This window comes from Scyliorhinus torazame, chromosome 4 (genome assembly GCF_047496885.1).
Source record: "Scyliorhinus torazame isolate Kashiwa2021f chromosome 4, sScyTor2.1, whole genome shotgun sequence".
NCBI classification, from domain to species: Eukaryota; Metazoa; Chordata; class Chondrichthyes; order Carcharhiniformes; family Scyliorhinidae; genus Scyliorhinus; species Scyliorhinus torazame.
In genome coordinates, this window is record NC_092710.1 from 302,290,070 (window position 1) to 302,307,277 (window position 17,208).

A 17,208-nucleotide genomic window follows, 5' to 3' on the forward strand; every position below is an offset into this window, starting at 1 on the left:
ATAACTCGGTATGCTCCCTCCACCTCCAACGGACCCGTCGGGGCCTCCACTCCCATTAACGAGTGCAGCATCGTGCTCACATATGCCCCGACGTCCGCCCCCTCCACACCTTCAGGAAGGCCAAGAATCCTCAAGTTGTTCCTCCTTGCGTTATTTTCCAGTGCCTCCAACCTCTCCACAGATCGTTTCTGGTGTGCCTCCTGTATCTCCGACTTCACCACCAGGCCCTGTATATCGTTTTCATTCTCTGCTGCTTTCGCCTTCACGACCCAAAGCTCCTGCTCCTGGGTCTTTTGTTCCTCTTTCAGCCCTTCAATCGCCTGTAATATCGGGGCCAACAACTCTTTCTTCATTTCCTTTTTTATCTCCTCCACGCAGCGTTTCAAAAACTCTTGTTGTTCAGGGCCCCATATGAAACTGCCACCTTCCGACGCCATCTTGGTTTCTGCTTGCCTTCCTTGCCGTTGTTCCAAAGGATCCGCTGCAATCCGGCCACTTTCCTCTCCTTTTTCCATCCGTGTCCAGGGGGAACACCCTTCTGGTTTACCGCACGGTGTTTTCAGCCGTTAAAATTGCCGTTGGGGCTCCTATCAAGAGCCCAAAAGTCCGTTTCACAGGGAGCTGCCGAAACGTGCGACTCAGCTGGTCATCGCCGCACCCGGAAGTCCCAAAGGCACAGAATTTTCATTAGGACTTGGAAGTGACGGCCCTCACACACGAGAACGCAGTCAAATAATTAGTTGAGAATGTAAAAACGGCTCAGCTAGCAGCCGCAGTAAAATTAGGCACCAGGAAGAAACAGAGCAAGGCCTGTTTCGACAAGACAGTGCATGCGACTGAGTTTGAAGTAGGACAGCTCTCCATTTACAACCCCAGCACGTTCCTGTCACCTAAGTATTCCGGTCCGTACTCCGTTGCGGACAAAGTAAGCCCCTCCGTTTATAAAATCAAGTACCCCAACGGGAAGACCGCGTGGTTTCATATTAACCAGCTCAAGGCATATGGCTCGCAGTCTAACCACGCACACCACGTCATGTTCGACGCAGCAGACCACGCCCCGCCCACAGCCAATGTATCCCTCCCCTCCCCCAACACGTCCACCCCATCAACTGACTCGACCTCGACTCCACCCCTGAACTCTAGACTCCGCCCCGGAACGCCCACAGACAGCAGCAGCAGAGACAGCGACTATGACACAGACAATAGCCACAGCACGCCTCCCTACTATCCCCATGCAACAGGCCCCACACCCAGCGAATCTGAACACGGTGGGCAGCACGGTAGCATTGTGGATAGCACAATTGCTTCACAGCTCCAGGGTCCCAGGTTCGATTCCGGCTTGGGTCACTGTCTGTGTGGAGTCCGCACATCCTCCCCGTGTGTGCGTGGGTTTCCTCCGGGTGCTCCGGTTTCCTCCCACAGTCCAAAGATGTGCAGGTTAGGTGGATTGGCTATGCTAAATTGCCCTTCGTGTCCAAAATTGCCCTTAGCGTTGGGTGGGGTTACTGGGTTATGGGGATAGGGTGGAGGTGTTGACCTTGGGTGGGGTGCTCTTCCCAAGAGCCGGTACAGACTCGATGGGCCGAATGGCCTCCTTCTGCACTGTAAATTCTATGATCTATGATCACTTCCTGATCAAATTCCTTAACAAACCTCACCAAAGACGACCGCCCTACGATGATGACCCCGACTCCGTCCCCACAGAATTAGACACCACTTTTTGGCACCGTGACAATTCGTACAGGCTCGTCCGAAACTACGAGATGGACCCTAAATCACACCATGCAGCTTTGGCAACCCTCATCCATTCACGAGTACGGCATCCGGGAGAATATGATGACATTGAGTCTGACTCCCAAAACGAGAACCCCTTTGCGGCCCTGTTCGCAACTGATAACTGAGGTGTCCAGATGATGTTTTAAAAGGAACCGCTTGGGAGAAACGGTGTCCTTTCTGATGGAACCTGCAGCATGTTTGTTCAATGTTTGTTTGTTAATGTTATCGTTAGGTGTTGCGTGTAAACTCAAAAGTTTTCACGGCCCCACGTCACCACCCCCTTTGACGGACAATGGCTGTTAATGGATCTAGTTTGTCCCAGACAAGAGTTCAGAGGAACTAGTCTGTCGACTGAAAATTGTTAAAGGAAAAAGTTTGTCCCAGACAACAGTTCAGAGGAACTAGTCTGTCGGCAGACAACAATCATAACTACTCTCCTGATTCGAAGGTAATCACGAGAGGCAGCCCCCACGACGACCACATTCTTACCCGTTCTTGCCGGTTGCTCAGGCAGTGGAGAAACGGCATTGGTCCCCGCCCTGTCTGAGGACCCCCCTCTGGTCAGCTACGCTCGGGTAGAGCACATAAGGCATTGATCACCGTCCTACCCGGGGATTCCATACAAATCTTACCCGCCGCGGCCCATACGCACCCCATTTTGCATCGATTACGTTCAAAATTCTTTTGTTTGGTTTAGCAACCCTTAGGATTGGTTCCCTATGCTATTTACATCCTCAAACACTAGGATGGTAAATCACACAGGCTGCGAGACGGCTCGCAGTACGGCAGTATTCTCTTAGATGTCTAGTCCAAATATTTGGTTTTTTTTTTAAAACGAGGGAGTCACACATGGTGACAAATTATAAAGGGAAATTGGCACTAAAAGACAGACATGCTAACGTACAAGATATTAAACAAGATGGTAACAGAAACTATGTTTGATCCCCAGAATTTCAGAAGCTCCAGGAAAAGAGAAGAGACAAAAAGGAAGAGAAGAAAGGAAAAGAAGAGAACAATGAAGACGGCATACGTGTTTTTCGTTATAATGTATATTCGGTTCCGCGCGAATGCGAACCCCCTGACCCCAATCCCCCCGGCCATCAATGATTCACTTCCCCATAGCACCCAGAGCCCAGTGACAATTAACAACGCACCATCATGGTGTGATAGGTTTATAACATGGTACTCCCTTTCATACGTAATTGAATCCCTTTTAGTATTGGCGATATTCTGCAGCATCGTACAGACTATCCGCATGAGAAAATGGCGAAGGAGAGCCTACCGCTCCCGCACCCCGGTGTACAGGATGAGATTCCCTATTTTCGGTTTTCACCAGGCCCCCGAACCCCTTGATCTACAATAAAGGACATTCGTTTACATGATTTGTAAATAAAGAAAGATTGTACAACTCTGTGTTTGACCTCCAAGCCAGAGGAAAATGTGAATGCTGCTATTATTTTTGTATTGTTAGGAAGTTAGCATGACTGGATGTTTAAGTGAGTGTAGTTTATGGAAGATAGTTAGAGGTACCGTTTTTTTATGTTGTAATGCATGCCCCTGTTGTGACATAGCGCCACTTAGAATTGTTAGTTAAAAATGTATTGCATAGTTATGGTCAGTGTAGAGGCCATGGAAGAGTGCTCGCTGGGTCAAGGAGTGAAGACGACGCAGTTATGTGATCCTTCACGCTTCGCGTTAGGGATCACGAGGGTGTAGCCACCTGCGTTGGCCACTTCCTGACTTTAAAATGGTGACCCGCAAAGACTACAGGGAAATTCAGCCAACACAGGCAAAACAAGCAGGTGCAAAGTTTCCTGTGTATCAGAACTTGTAGAAACCCAGACAGCACTGAAACTCACAACCATCTGCATATTAATGGCGATCCCCGGGAACAATTGAAACATTTAAGGTGAATAAGGCCAAGCCAGACTCCTCGGCGCCAGCAGGAGCCAAGACAAAGGAAAGCCAACGGACACTCAGGGACCGCCCAGCGATCAGGGTACAGCTCCAGTATTGGAGAAATCGATCCAAGTGATCGGAACGTAGTCCAATCACTTGGAACCAGGTACGGGGTCCGCCCCGAACATCGTGAAGCCCCTCGGGACTATAAAATAGAGTCCCCAAGTTCAATTCGTCCTTCTTGGCAGGGTCACTCAGCAGCTCGAACCAATCCTTGACAGTGACCTGCCTAGCTGCTACATCAACCAAGTAAGTCTCCAGTCAACGCACGCTACGAGATAGGCGCTTCTAGCTACCAGTCCATACCAGCTTTGAATCCTGCAGATTCAGAACCCGAACGAAAGGCCATTTGTTCCCCTGACCTGGTGGGTCAGTTCCAAAGCTAAGTATAGGCCTTTTAGTGTTACAGATAGTCTAGTAAATAGAGTTTTATGCATGAGTAGTGATTGACTGTGTATAATAAATGTGTTTTGATTTGAAACTTACTAACTGGTGTATTGAGTTATTGATCAGTACTTGAGCTTGAACCTCGTGATGGTATCATAAAGATACCTGGCGACTCTAGAGCAAAGGTTGCAGAAACAGAGCAAATTAAGTAAAGATACAACGAGCAACATTTACTTCTGTGTCTGAGCCAAATTAAGAACCAACCAAAAGTTAGCAACACTATATACTATAAAGGTGTCTAGATGAACGTATATACATAGGAAGGCGTCGATCGTGCAGATACATGGCAAACAAAACAATATTTACAGAGGTTAAAGCGATGAAGTCTCTTCGTACAAGAGTTCAGTCTATAGATTTAGTCTTTGTGGTGGGCGACGAATTCTTGTTGATCGTCTCAGAGGTGGATCAGGAGCCGCCTGCACTTGGATAGGCGGGATCGCAGTGGTCGCGTGGGCCGGCAGGATTGCTGGTAGATCGGTGGAAGAATGCTTGGTCTGGCATGGATGGTGTCGAGATCGGATTTTGAGATGAGGTTCACCAATGCGCCGGTGACCAGTTTGAACCGGATGCGAGCCTTGTTAACTGTAAGGACAGCACACTGCTCGTCGTCGGGATCCACACTGAGGATGGATAGGCATTGCGCCGTTTTGGTGGAAGGCAGCGCATGTGTAGTTATGATGCCCACTCGGTGCGGGGACTTGAGGCACTCAAGGTCTGTTGGGCTGTCAGGATCGTATAATCTGGTATGCCTCGCTGTATTGAGCGGACACTTCTGCGCCGCAGCTGGGATCGCTGGCTGCTGAGCAGTGGAGCAGATCTGCAAAGGGCTGCGTAGTGGCCAAGCTTGCCCCACTGTACCGATGTCCTTTTGCCGGACATTGCCGCTTTAAATGCGTGAAGACACAATTCGGACACGTCGTGATGCCGACGCCAGCGCATTCCGTGCGCCATCGCGCATGCGCAGTACGGTCGGTCGACGTACGCACCTGCGCAGTCGGGTTGTCGGCCTCGTCGTCCACTCGGTCATGGCGCGCATGTGCAGGGACCCTGGAAAAGCACACAAAACGGCAACACTCCTCGATGCTCAGGCCCTGCATCTGTGCAAAGGCCTGCACCCGTTTCGTCTCGTGGGAGGCCAGCTTTGCAGTTTCTGCCGCCCTGATGTGGGAGTAACGATTCTTAGCATGCTCATGGACAATGCACGTCTCGATAGCGACAGGGAGGGTCAACTGTTTGACTTTCAGGAGCTGCTGCCAAAGGGAGTCGGAGTGTACCCTGAAAACGATCTGATCCTGGATCATGGAATCAGCCGTCGAGTCATAGTTACATGACTGCGCTAGGATGCGGAGATGGGTGACAAAGGACTGAAAAGGTTCATCCTTACCCTGAAGCCTCTGCTGGAAAACGTACCGTTCAAAGCTCTCATTCACCTCAATGTCGCAGTGGCTGTCAAACCTCAGCAGGACTGTTTTGAATTTCGTTTTGTCTTCGCCTTCAGCGAACGTAAGGGAGTTGTAGATGTGGATGCGTGGTCCCCCGCTGTTGAGAGAAATAGCGCGATCTTTCTGGCACCCGATGCGGCTTCGAGGTCGGAGGCAAGAGGAACTTTTGCATGAAGATCTTCCAATTGGCAGCGAGGTTACCGGAGAAGCGGAGCTGCGGAGGAGGCTGGACGGCACCGAGGTTTCCGGAGATGCGGAGCTGCAGAGGAGGCTGGGTGTTTTCCATTTCACCGGATGGCTGCTTGCTGGTCAATGCTGATTCACTCGAGGTAGGTCCGTCAATATCAGTGTCACTCCTGCACCAGGCTGACTGGTTCGATGTGGACTGCACTTGATGCAGGGAAGCTAGAAGCAGACGTCTAACACTGGAGAAAATAGAACACTGTTTTATTCAACAATAGAACTGATATACATGTTCAGCTGTGGGTCGACACTATACTGAACTGACTGGAGACCTTGTATTAGCCTGACCAGACTTACTAGTTACCACATGGTGTTTGCACTGGCTAGCTCGTGGACTCTGATTGTCTCAGTGGCTGGGTCCAGAGAGAGCGGGAAACCTAGTGCCCTCTGGCTTTATAGTGGTAGTGTCCTGTCTGGTGATTGGCTGCACTGTGCTGTGTGCTTATTGGTTGTCCTAAATGTCAATCACTGCCTGTCTGCACTTCAGTATATACATGAGTAGATATCATGACCCCCCACCCCCCCAACAGCTCTCTGTCAGTATATGGCTTCAACCAGGAGCGGGGCGACAAAAAAGGTGGTGGTGGACCCGAAGAAGGTGCGAGGGAAGAAGGACAAAATGGCGGCGGGCGGAGACCAGGCAGCGTGGATGCAGTGGGCGGAGGAGCAGCAGGAGGGTATCCAGCGCTGCTTCAGAGAGATTAAAACGGACCTGCTAGAGCCGATGAAGGCTTCTATTGATAAGCTGCTGGAGATACAGACGGCCCAGGGAGTGGCGATCCGCGAGGCTCGGCAAAAGATCTCTGACAATGAGGACGAGATATTAGGCCTGGCGCTCCACAAAAAATGGCAGGAGCGGTTCGAGGAGATGGAGAATAGGTCGAGGCGGAAGAATCTGCGGATTCTGGGCCTCCCGGAGGGGCTGGAGGGGCCGGACGTGGGGGCCTATGTGGTCACCATGTTGAACTCGCTGATGGGAGCGGGGTCCTTCCAGGGGCCCCTGGAGCTGGAAGGGGCCCATAGAGTGCTGGCGAGGAAGCCCAAGGCTAACGAGCCTCCGCAGGCAGTGCTGGTGCGGTTTCATCGGTCGGCAGTGTGTGTTCAGGTGGGCCAAGAAGGAGAGGAGCAGCAGGTGGGAGAACGCGGAGGTTCGGATATATCAGGACTGGAGTGCGGAGGTGGCAAAGAGGAGGGCCGGGTACAATCGAGCGAAGGCGGTGTTGCACAGGAAGGGGGTGAAGTTTGGCATGTTGCAGCCGGCGCGACTGTCGGTTACCTACAAGGACCGGCACCATTATTTTGAGTCTCCGGAGGAGGCGTGGGCCTTTGTTCAGGCCGAGAAGTTGGACACAGATTGAGGGTCGGGATGGGCGATTGGGGACTGCGGTTGATATGCTATGTTTATTTTTGTTTCGAGGGGGGGCCTTTGTATTGCTCCGGGTTTCTCTTTTGGGTCGGTGGGGGTGACTGGGGCGGGTTGGGCACTGTTTTGGTTGGGTTGGTCGGGGGGGCTCTTGGAGGTGAGATGGGGCTCCGTGGGGGAGGGGGAGGCCCGAGTCAGGGGTGAAGGGACCGGGCCTGTAAAAGGAGCTGCGTCAGAGGTGGCGGGGCCTGGTAGGTGGAAAGCGGGGGCTTATTCCCATGCTGAAGACTGGAGGGAGCGGGGCTGGGGCGGGGAAGCGAGGGTTGTTTCCCACGCTTAGAACAGAAGGGGGAGGGGGGGAGCCTATGGACGGGGACGGGAGAGGAGGGTGTGCCACACAATGGGAGGAGTCGAAGGAGAGGCGGGAGTGGCCGGGGTCAGCAGGAGTCAGCTGACTTGCGGAAGTGCAATGGGGGGAGTAAGTCAGCTAGGATGGGTCCTAGCCGAGGGAGGGGTTGGGGGGGGGGGGATCGAGATGCTGCTGCTATGGTCAAGGAGGAGCTAGAGCGAATGGGGGGGGGGTCGAGACGGAGGTATGCCGCTGTGGGGAACGGGCCGGGTGTAGGGTGCGGGCGCGTGGCTGGCCGAGGAGTTTTCATTGCTAGTCAGCGGGGGAGGGGGGCGGGTAGCCCCCTGATCCGGTTGATAACCTGGAATGTAAGGGGACTGAATGGGCCGGTTAAGCGGGCCCGCGTGTTCGCAAACCTGAAGGGATCAAGGCGGATGTGGTTATGCTTCAGGAGACACACCTGAAGGTTGCAGACTAGGTAAGACTGAGGAAAGGGTGGGTAGGTCAGGTTTTTCACTTGGGGCTGGATGCCAAAAATCGAGGGGTGGCGATCTTGGTGGGAAAGAAGGTGTCATTCGAGGCGTCGAGCATTGTGGCAGATAATGGCGGCAGGTACATAATGGTAAGTGGTAAGTTGCAGGGAGAGAGGGTGGTACTGGTCAATGTGTATGCCCCGAACTGGGACGATGCGGGTTTTATGCGGCGTATGTTGGGTCGGATCCCAGACTTGGAAGTGGGGGGCCTGATAATGGGGGGAGACTTTAACACAGTGCTGGATCCGGCACTGGATCGCTCCAGGTCTAGGACGGGTAGGAAACCGGCGGCGGCTAGAGTGCTGAGGGGATTTATGGACCAGATGGGAGGGGTGGACCCTTGGAGATTTGCAAGGCCGGGGGCTAGGGAATTTTCATTCTTCTCACATGTCCATAAGGCTTATTCCCGAATCTACTTGAGTAGGGCGCTGATAGCGAGAGGAGAGGATACTGAGTATTCGACAATAGCCATTTTGGACCACGCCCCGCATTGTGTGGACTTGGAGATGGGGAGGAGAGGGACCAGCGCCCGTTTGACGCTTGGAGGTGGGGTTGTTGGCGGACGAGGAGGTGAGCGAGCGGGTCCGAGGAAGTGTAGAGAGGTACCTGGAGACCAATGATATAAGAACATAAGAACTAGGAACAGGAGGAGGCCATCTGGCCCCTCGAGCCTGCTCCACCATTCAATGAGATCATGGCTGATCTTTGTGGACTCAGCTCCACTTTCCGGCCCGAACACCATAACCCTTAATCCCTTTATTCTTTAGACAATGGGGAGGTCCGAGTGGGGATGGTATGGGAGGCACTGAAGGCAGTGGTGAGTGGAGAGCTGATCTCCATTAGGGCCCACAAGGAGCAGGGGGAAAGAGGCTGGTGGGGAGATGGTGAGGGTAGACAGGAGGTATGCAGAGGAGCCCGAGGAAGGATTGTGAGGAAGAGGCGTAGCCTCCAGGCCGAATTCGACCTGGTGACCACCAGGAAGGCAGAGGTGCAGTAGAGGAAGGCCCAGGGGGCGATTTACGAGTATGGGGAAAAGGCAAGCCGGATGCTGGCACATCAGCTTCGGAAGCGGGACACAGCTAGGGAGATCGGGGGAGTTAAGGACAGGGGAGGGAGTGTGGTGCGGAGTGGAGCTGGCATCAATGGGGTCTTCAGGGACTTCTACGAGGAATTGTACCGATCCGAGCCCCCACGGGAGGAGGGAGGGGTGGGCCGCTTCCTGGGCCAATTGAGGTTTCCAAAGGTGGAAGAGGGACTGGTGGCGGGATTGGGGGCCCCGATTAGGCTGGAGCAGCTGATCAAAGGGATAGGAAGCATGCAGGCGGGGAAGGCACCGGGGCCGGACGCTTTCCCGGTCGAATTCTATTAAAAAATATATGGACCTGTTGGGCCCGCTGTTAGTTAGGACCTTCAATGAGGCAAGGGAGGGTGGGGCCTTGCCCCCGACGATGTCCCGGGCACTGATGTCCTTGATCCTGAAGCGGGACAAGGATCCCCTGCAGTGTGGGTCTTACAGACCGATTTCCGTGCTAAATGTAGATGCCAAGGTGCTGGCGAAGGTCTTAGCCACGAGGATTGAGGATTGTGTGCCGCAGATCATCCATGAAGACCAGACGGGGTTTGTGAAGGGGAGGCAGTTGAACACGAATGTGCAGAGGCTTTTGAACGTTATCATGATGCCGGCAAGGGAGGGGGAGGCGGAGATAGTGGTGGCGATGGATGCTGAGAAAGCCTTCGATAGGGTAGAGTGGGGGTACCTGTGGGAGGTGTTGAAGAGGTTCGGGTTTAGGGAGGGGTTTGTCAGGTGGGTTAGGCTGTTGTATGAGGTCCCGATGGCGAGTGTGGCCACAAACAGGAGGAGGTCCGAGTACTTTCGGTTGCACCGAGGGACGAGACAGGGGTGTCCCTTATCCCCCCTGCTCTTCGCACTGGCGATTGAACCCCTGGCAATGCACTGAGGGAGTCAAGGATCTGGAGGGGGTTGGTGCGTGGTGGGGAGGAGCATAGGGTGTCACTTTATGCGGACGACCTGCTGCTGTATGTGGCGGACCCGGTGGGAGGAATGCCGGAGGTAATGAGGATTCTTAGGGAATTCGGGGACTTTTCGGGGTACAAGCTGAACATGGGGAAGAGCGAGCTGTTCGTAGTTCATCCAAGAAACCAGGAGAGGGGAATTGGCGAGTTCCCACTAAAAAAGGCGGAGAGGAGCTTCAGGTATCTGGGAGTCCAGGTGGCCAGGAGCATCGGCTTAATTTTACAAGGCTGGTGGAGCAAATGGAGGAGGAGTTCAAGAGGTGGGATGTGTTGCCGCTGTCCTTGGCGGGTAGGGTGCAGTCAATCAAAATGACGGTGCTCCCAAGGTTTTTGTTCCTGTTTCAGTGCCTCCCTGTGTTTATCCCGAAGGCTTTTTTTAGGCGGGTTAACAGGAGTATAATGGGGTTTGTGTGGGCGCGAGGGACTCTGAGGGTGAGAAGGGTGTTCCTGGAGCGGAGTAGAGATAGGGGGGGACTGGCACTGCCCAACCTCTGTGGATATTACTGGGCCGCCAATGTGACGATGGTGCGCAAGTGGGAGATGGAGAGGGAGGGGGCTGCATGGAAGAGGCTGGAAATGGCGTCTTGTGTGGGTACGAGTCTGGGGGCGCTGGCAACAGTGCCGCTGCCGCTCCCTCCAAGGAGGTATACCACGAGCCCGGTGGTGGCGGCTGCCCTCAAAATTTGGGGGCAGTGGAGGCAGCATAGGGGGGAAGTTGGGGCCTCGCCGTGGACCCCATTACGGGGGAACCACCGGTCCGTCCCAGGAAGAACAGGTGGAGGGTTTTCGGGGTGGCACAGGGCAGGGATACGAAAGCTGGGGGACCTGTTTGTGGACGGGACGTTCGCGAGCCTGGGTGAGCTGGAGGAGAAGTACGGGCTCCCCCCGGGGAACATCTTCAGGTACTTACAGGTAAGGGCGTTTGCCAGATGGCAGGTGGTGGAATTCCCGCGGCTACGGCCACACACAGTACAGGACAGGGTGCTCTCGGGGGAGTGGGTTGGAGATGGGAAGATCTCGGCAACATACCAGGTGATGCAGGAGGAGGAGGAGGCCTCGGTGGAGGAGCTGAAAGGTAAGTGGGAGGAGGAGTTGGGGGAGGAGATTGAGTAGGGGACATGGGCAGATGCCCCAGGGAGGGTGAACTCTTTATCTTCATGCACGAGGCTCAGCCTCATACAGTTTAAGGTGCTGCACAGGGCACACATGACCGGGACAAGGATGAGCCGGTATTTTGGGGGTGAGGACAGGTGTGTTAAGTGCTCAGGGAGCCCAGCAAATCACACCCATATCTTCTGGGCATGCCCAGCGCTGGAGGAATTTTGGAAGGGCGTAGCAAGGACAGTGTCGAGGGTGGTAGGATCCAGGGTCAAACCGGGCTGGGGGCTCGCAATATTTGAGGTGGCAGAGGAACCGGGAGTGCAGGAGGCGAAAGAGGCCGGAATTCTGGCCTTTGCGTCCCTGGTAACCCGGCGAAGGATTCTTCTTCAGTGGAAGGATGCGAGGCCCCCAAGCGTGGAATCCTGGATCAACGATATGGCGGGGTTTATTAAGTTGGAGAGGGTGGAATGCGGTAGACATTGGTCAATGGCAGCAGTAACTTGGGGTGGGGGGGGGTCACTTTACTTTTTTGTTTTTGTTATTTACACTGGAGGGTCTGAGGGGGTGTATATACTTGTATTAATTCGGGGTGTTAATGTTAATTTATTATTTATGTACAGGGGGGAGTATGGGGGGTTGTTTTTCTGGACTGTGTTTTGTACTTAACCCTGTTGGGTTTCTTTTTCATTTTGTTTGTTATTGATATTTTATGAAAACCTTTAATAAAAATTATTTTAAAAAACAAAAACAAACAGACTGTCCAGCCAACTGAGCTAATCCAACCCCCAAATAATAAGCTGCTGTAGTCGGCAGGATTCGAACCAATGGATTTTGAGTCCATCCACTCAGCCACAACGACTAGTCAGGAGTTATTGACGTAATAAATGCAGCTTGTTTCAAGGAGACACCATCCCCACTGCTTGCTGACCCAGAACATGTCAAACCTCTTTACAAATATAGATGTCACCCATTTTACTCCTACCATAATCCAGCTGCAATTTTGCCAACTATATCATAATAGCTTCGTAAAATACACAGGATTTAACAACAATACTATTCTCTCCCAAATACAAACTGATATGAGAACCTGAACTGTGTACCCCGGCCAAGGTGGCTCCCCATTGGCAGCAAGCGGCATTTTCTGGTCCCACTAAAAGAACCTGCCGCAGGAGGTTGCCTTCGGCAGGGCAGGAAGATCCCACCGCCGGGAAGCGCTGGAAAATCCCACCCTTGTCGTCTTCTTGGTTTGCAAGTTTGAAAATTGGCGTTCTGGATACTATTTCCAAGGATTTTATTAGGTTTCACAGCTCAGTGAGAAGAAAATTTTCAGATGGGGAACGACATGAGCAACGAGAGCGAGGAAGAGAGCGTCAACAGAGCTCACGGAAAGCTGCAGCAAATCACTTCTCGTTGCTTCTCTACTTCTTAAGGTTCGCCGGTTTAATCTTCCCCTTGTGTGTTTGCACCTATCTCAGTGAGTGTTTCTGCTTCATCAGTACTGATTCCAAAAATGACTCAGAACATAACAGTGCAGAAGGAGGCCATTCAGCCCATCGAGTCTGCACCGACCCACTTAAGCCCTCACTTCCACCCCACCCCCGCAACCCAATAACCCCTCCCAACCTTTTTGGTCACTAAGGGCAATTTATCATGGCCAATCCACCTAGCCTGCATGTCTTTGGGAGGAAACCGGAGCACCCAGCAGAAACCCACACAGACACGGAGAGAATGTGCAGACTCCGCACAGACAGTGACCCAGCAGGGAATCGAACCTGGGACCCTGGTGCTGTGAAGCCACAGTGCTATCCAACTTGTGCTACCGTGCTGCCCATGTTTCAAACATACGCTGTTGTGCACCACATGTAAATTCTATGATAATCACATGTCCTGCCTCGTTCAAACTGTTGAATCCAGATTCCTCTGTTCGGCAACACCTGTTGAGAAAATAACGTTCAGGTTACCGATCCAGAATCTACAGGCAAAAAAATAAAGCGGGTTCCTTATTAGGACATAAAACAGAAAATACTGAACAATCTCAGCAGGTCTGACAGCATCTGTGGAGGGAGAGTTGCACAGACCAGATTTCTCTCCTGATCTTGAACCGCTTTAAAGTAAAAGAATGAGTGGGTGGGGTTTCCGCCATCACTCAGTCAGGCTGGGGACTGATAGAGCCGACACCACAGAAACCAGGAAGCAGTCTTTATAGGGCACCCGATCGGGACTGCAACTTAATGGTCCCCAGATCCCACCACGGAGATATCAGGGATTGTATTTCCCAATTCTTTCCCGATTTTGCCTCCACGTTGCCATTCTCTCTGATGACGATCGCAGGCTCAAATCACCTCCACTAACTTGGGGGACACACTTGGGGTCTTTCTCACCCCAATCCCGAACATCAAATATTATTTCTAGCATAGGTTTAATTGGGCCCCAAGAGTGGTGTGGTTCATCAAAAGCTTTGGCACACTATATTCCAGTGCTGCAGAATCAAAAGAAATGTTTTGTGGGGATAAACCGGCAGGCTTATTTTTTTTTAATTAATTCCTTTTGCCTGAAGGTAAGTGGCTATCGCCGTACTCCAGCCATAAGAAACATTGAACAAACACACTAGCATCGTAAGACATATTGCACAAAGCCTTCACAGTTTGCCATCGAATTCCGAGGTGAGATTACAGAATTACAACCATTCATTAGAGGCATTTTTTCCTCCCATATTTGGCAGTACCTGAATCAGCAGGTAAGGGATTAACCCGCAACACCGTGCAATCTATCAGTGGGATTTTCGCCTCCCACGTCTTTTATGGCGGCTCGCCATTGGCTGGCAGTGAGATCTTCCTGTCCCGCTGCTTTCAAAGGGTTTTCCCGCTGTTTGCTCCTTCCGTCGGTGGGGAATCCGCGTCGGGGGGGGGGGGGGGGCGTCGCCATGACAGGACTGGAAGATTCCACTGGTGGGAATGTCCAGATGTCTTCTGGTGCAAAGCCATCAGTTTAAACTTATTTACAAGATTTTCCTCGAGCTACACATTATTTTGACCCAGCCTTTGGGGTAGCATAGTGATTAGCACAATTGCTTCACAGCTCCAGGGTCCCAGGTTCGATTCCGGCTTGGTTCACTGTCTGTGCGGAGTCTGTACATTCTCCCCGTGTGTGCGTGGGTTTCCTCCGGGTGCTCCGGTTTCCTCCCACAATCCAAAGATTGCAGGTTAGGTGGATTGGCCATGATAAATTGCCCCTTAGTGTCCAAAAAGGTTAAGTGGGGGTTGCGGGGATAGGGCAGATACGTGGGCTTGAGTGGGTTGCTCTTTGTAAGGGCCAGTGCAGACTCGATGGGCCGAATGGCCTCCTTCTGTAAATTCTATGCACCTTACTTCATCTCCCCTCCTTTCCCTTTCTCTATCGTGTCGTTGAAATTCCACTGCCCATCCCCTCTTCCCTCATGCCCAGCTGGAGATAATAGTGACTGAACTAAGATAGGAAATAGGCTGACGACATGGGGGCAGTAATGGGTGAGGTGCGGAATGGGAGTCATCGTTTTAAATACTATCATTTTGCTCTGGATCCTGCTTTATTCGAATGAAAAATAAATCTCATGTTTCAAATGAAGTATTCCTCATGTAGCCTAGCGAATCTCTCAAGTGCGTCCTCTGCATCTTCCTATTGGGTGCCACAAACCAAAGTATTCTTACGCCATTCTTTTTTAAAAATAAATTTAGGGTCCCCAATAATTTTTTTTTCCCAATTAGGGGGCAATTGTAGCGTGGCCAATCCACCTAACCTGTATATTTTTGGGTTGTGGGGGTGAGACCTACGCAAACACAGGGAGAATGTGTAAATTCCACACGGACGGTGACCCGGGGCTGGGATCGAACTGTGCCTCCGGGCCACCCTTTCTTACACCAGTCTGAAGGTTTCATGTAGGCCCATCATTATCTCTTAACTTTGATATTCTGAGCCTTTGGTGACAAAATCGAGAATTATCAGTTTTTTTTTAAACATCCCTAACTAGGCCCCAAGCTAAGAGGCTGAAAGAGGATTCAAAATGGATACGTGTAGCCAGGTATCAGTGAATAAAATTTGAGGATGTTGCTTTATATTTGTTTAGGCACTAGGTGGCTGAGATTCAGCGCTTACTGCTTCTATGCAGACGCTCTTGTTCAAAGCTGCGGTGGCATTCTCCAACGTTGCCTTGGAAGCAACCCAAAAGGGTTTTGTGTTGTGCTAGCTACACAGACTAAACATCATCAGAATATACTTCATTAAAAATAAGAGGAAATAATATTATTGCCGATGTTATGATAACCCTATCGATACAAATATTCTGTGGCTTTGGCTCTAACATTGCATCTATCAATTAGGTGAATAAATAATTTCAAAAATGTTGACAACTAATCCTTGTGGCAATACCTACTATATTTTAAAATACACGTGGGAAAGTCAGCAAGACCAAAGAAGCTGGGTTTAACACATTACTGGATCAAGACCTCTCGTTGCTAAATGTTGCTAAACTGCAGTCTGTGGTGAACTCAGCCCAACGTATCACACAAACTTGCCACCCTCCCATTGATTCTGTCTACACCTCCCGCTGCCTCAGGAAGGCAGACAGCATTATCAGAGACCCCTCCCACCCAGGCATTGCCTTCTTCCAGACCCTTCCATCAGGCAGAAGGTACAGAAGTCTGAAGACCCGCACATCCAGACATAGGAACAGCTTCTTCCCCACAGCTACTAGACTCCTCTACGACCTCCCTTTGGACTGATCTGTTCCCTGTAGAAACACTATTCACGACGCCCTATGCTGCTCTTGCTCATGTATGTGCTTTGTTTGGCTCCTTCTTCCACACTGTAACCAATCACTGTTTTGTCGATGTACCATTTGTCAATGTTCCCTGTTGATTATTCTTGTGTCTGCTATGTATGCTCCTCGGCCGCAGAAAAATACTTTTTGCTATACTTCGGTACATGTGACAATAAATCAAATCCATCAAAAATCAAATCAAATCAGGCTTTGCAAACATGGGCTTGGGTTGAATAGCAATCTGTGCTGTTTGCGTTCATCATTCCAAAAGTCATTGAAGTGATCCGTGAACCGTGACATAAGAGATCCAGGATTCCTGGACTAGAACACACGCATGGATACACATGGCCACTTAACAGGCAAGATAGTTTGTCTTTTCATTTTGCTGAGCAGAGTACAATGCTATGGAATAGAGACTGAAGAAAACACGGCAGAACCACAGTCGGAACTATATTATTCTCTGAGTCTGAATAAAGATTGTAGACTTCCAGTTAACACAAATACTTTATTCAGTAGGTTTGTTCTGTTTCCAGAGCTTAACTAGATATAATACAGTCAAGAGGTATGACCAGTGAATCTAAGGTAAACTGCCTAGGCCGAGCTGTCTCTGTCTGCTGATGCTCACTAGCCCTGTACTTCTGAAAGAGGCGGATCCTACCTTGGTCTGGACCCTTTATACCCATCTCTGATGCACTCTATGAATGCTGTGGCTGTTACATCTGTCTGCAGTCCCTGGTGTATGTGCAAATGTATGTATAGATGTATAGATCACTACATCACCCCCCCCCCCTTTTATTGGACATGTTTTCTAGACTGGCCTCAAGAAAATTGTACATAACAAGTGGTGAGAATATGCAAATCTGCACACTGTGAAAATGATAAAAATTACACAGAAACAAGTAACTGTGTTGTGAGTCCATCGTGCAAAATGTCCATATTCGTCTTGTGCGTGTGTTGAAGTGTCGTCACAAATCTAGCCGGTCGGGTGCCTTACGGCTTCTGCTGGAGCGTCTTAACGGTGGTAGTAGGGATGATGGTTTGATGTCATCAAGAGTACTCTCTGGCGTTGTGTGGCGAGGAACGTCCTGTGGACAAATGGACTCGGTCAAGTCCAGTGAGAGAAATACTGGCGTTGTACGTCGAATCTCTAATAGATCCCGGCGGTT

At 51.2% G+C, this 17,208-nt stretch overlaps 1 long non-coding RNA gene across 1 annotated transcript in view; it reads left to right on the top strand.

Moving 5' to 3' along the window:
- Positions 1–4,220, top strand: part of LOC140411044 (uncharacterized) — a 45,669-nt gene extending 41,449 nt beyond the window's left edge. Inside the window, exon 4 of the long non-coding RNA XR_011940794.1 lies at positions 2,726–4,220. This is a non-coding gene — a long non-coding RNA (uncharacterized lncRNA). The remainder of the gene's footprint in view (positions 1–2,725) is intronic.
- Positions 4,221–17,208: the final 12,988 nt, after the last annotated feature.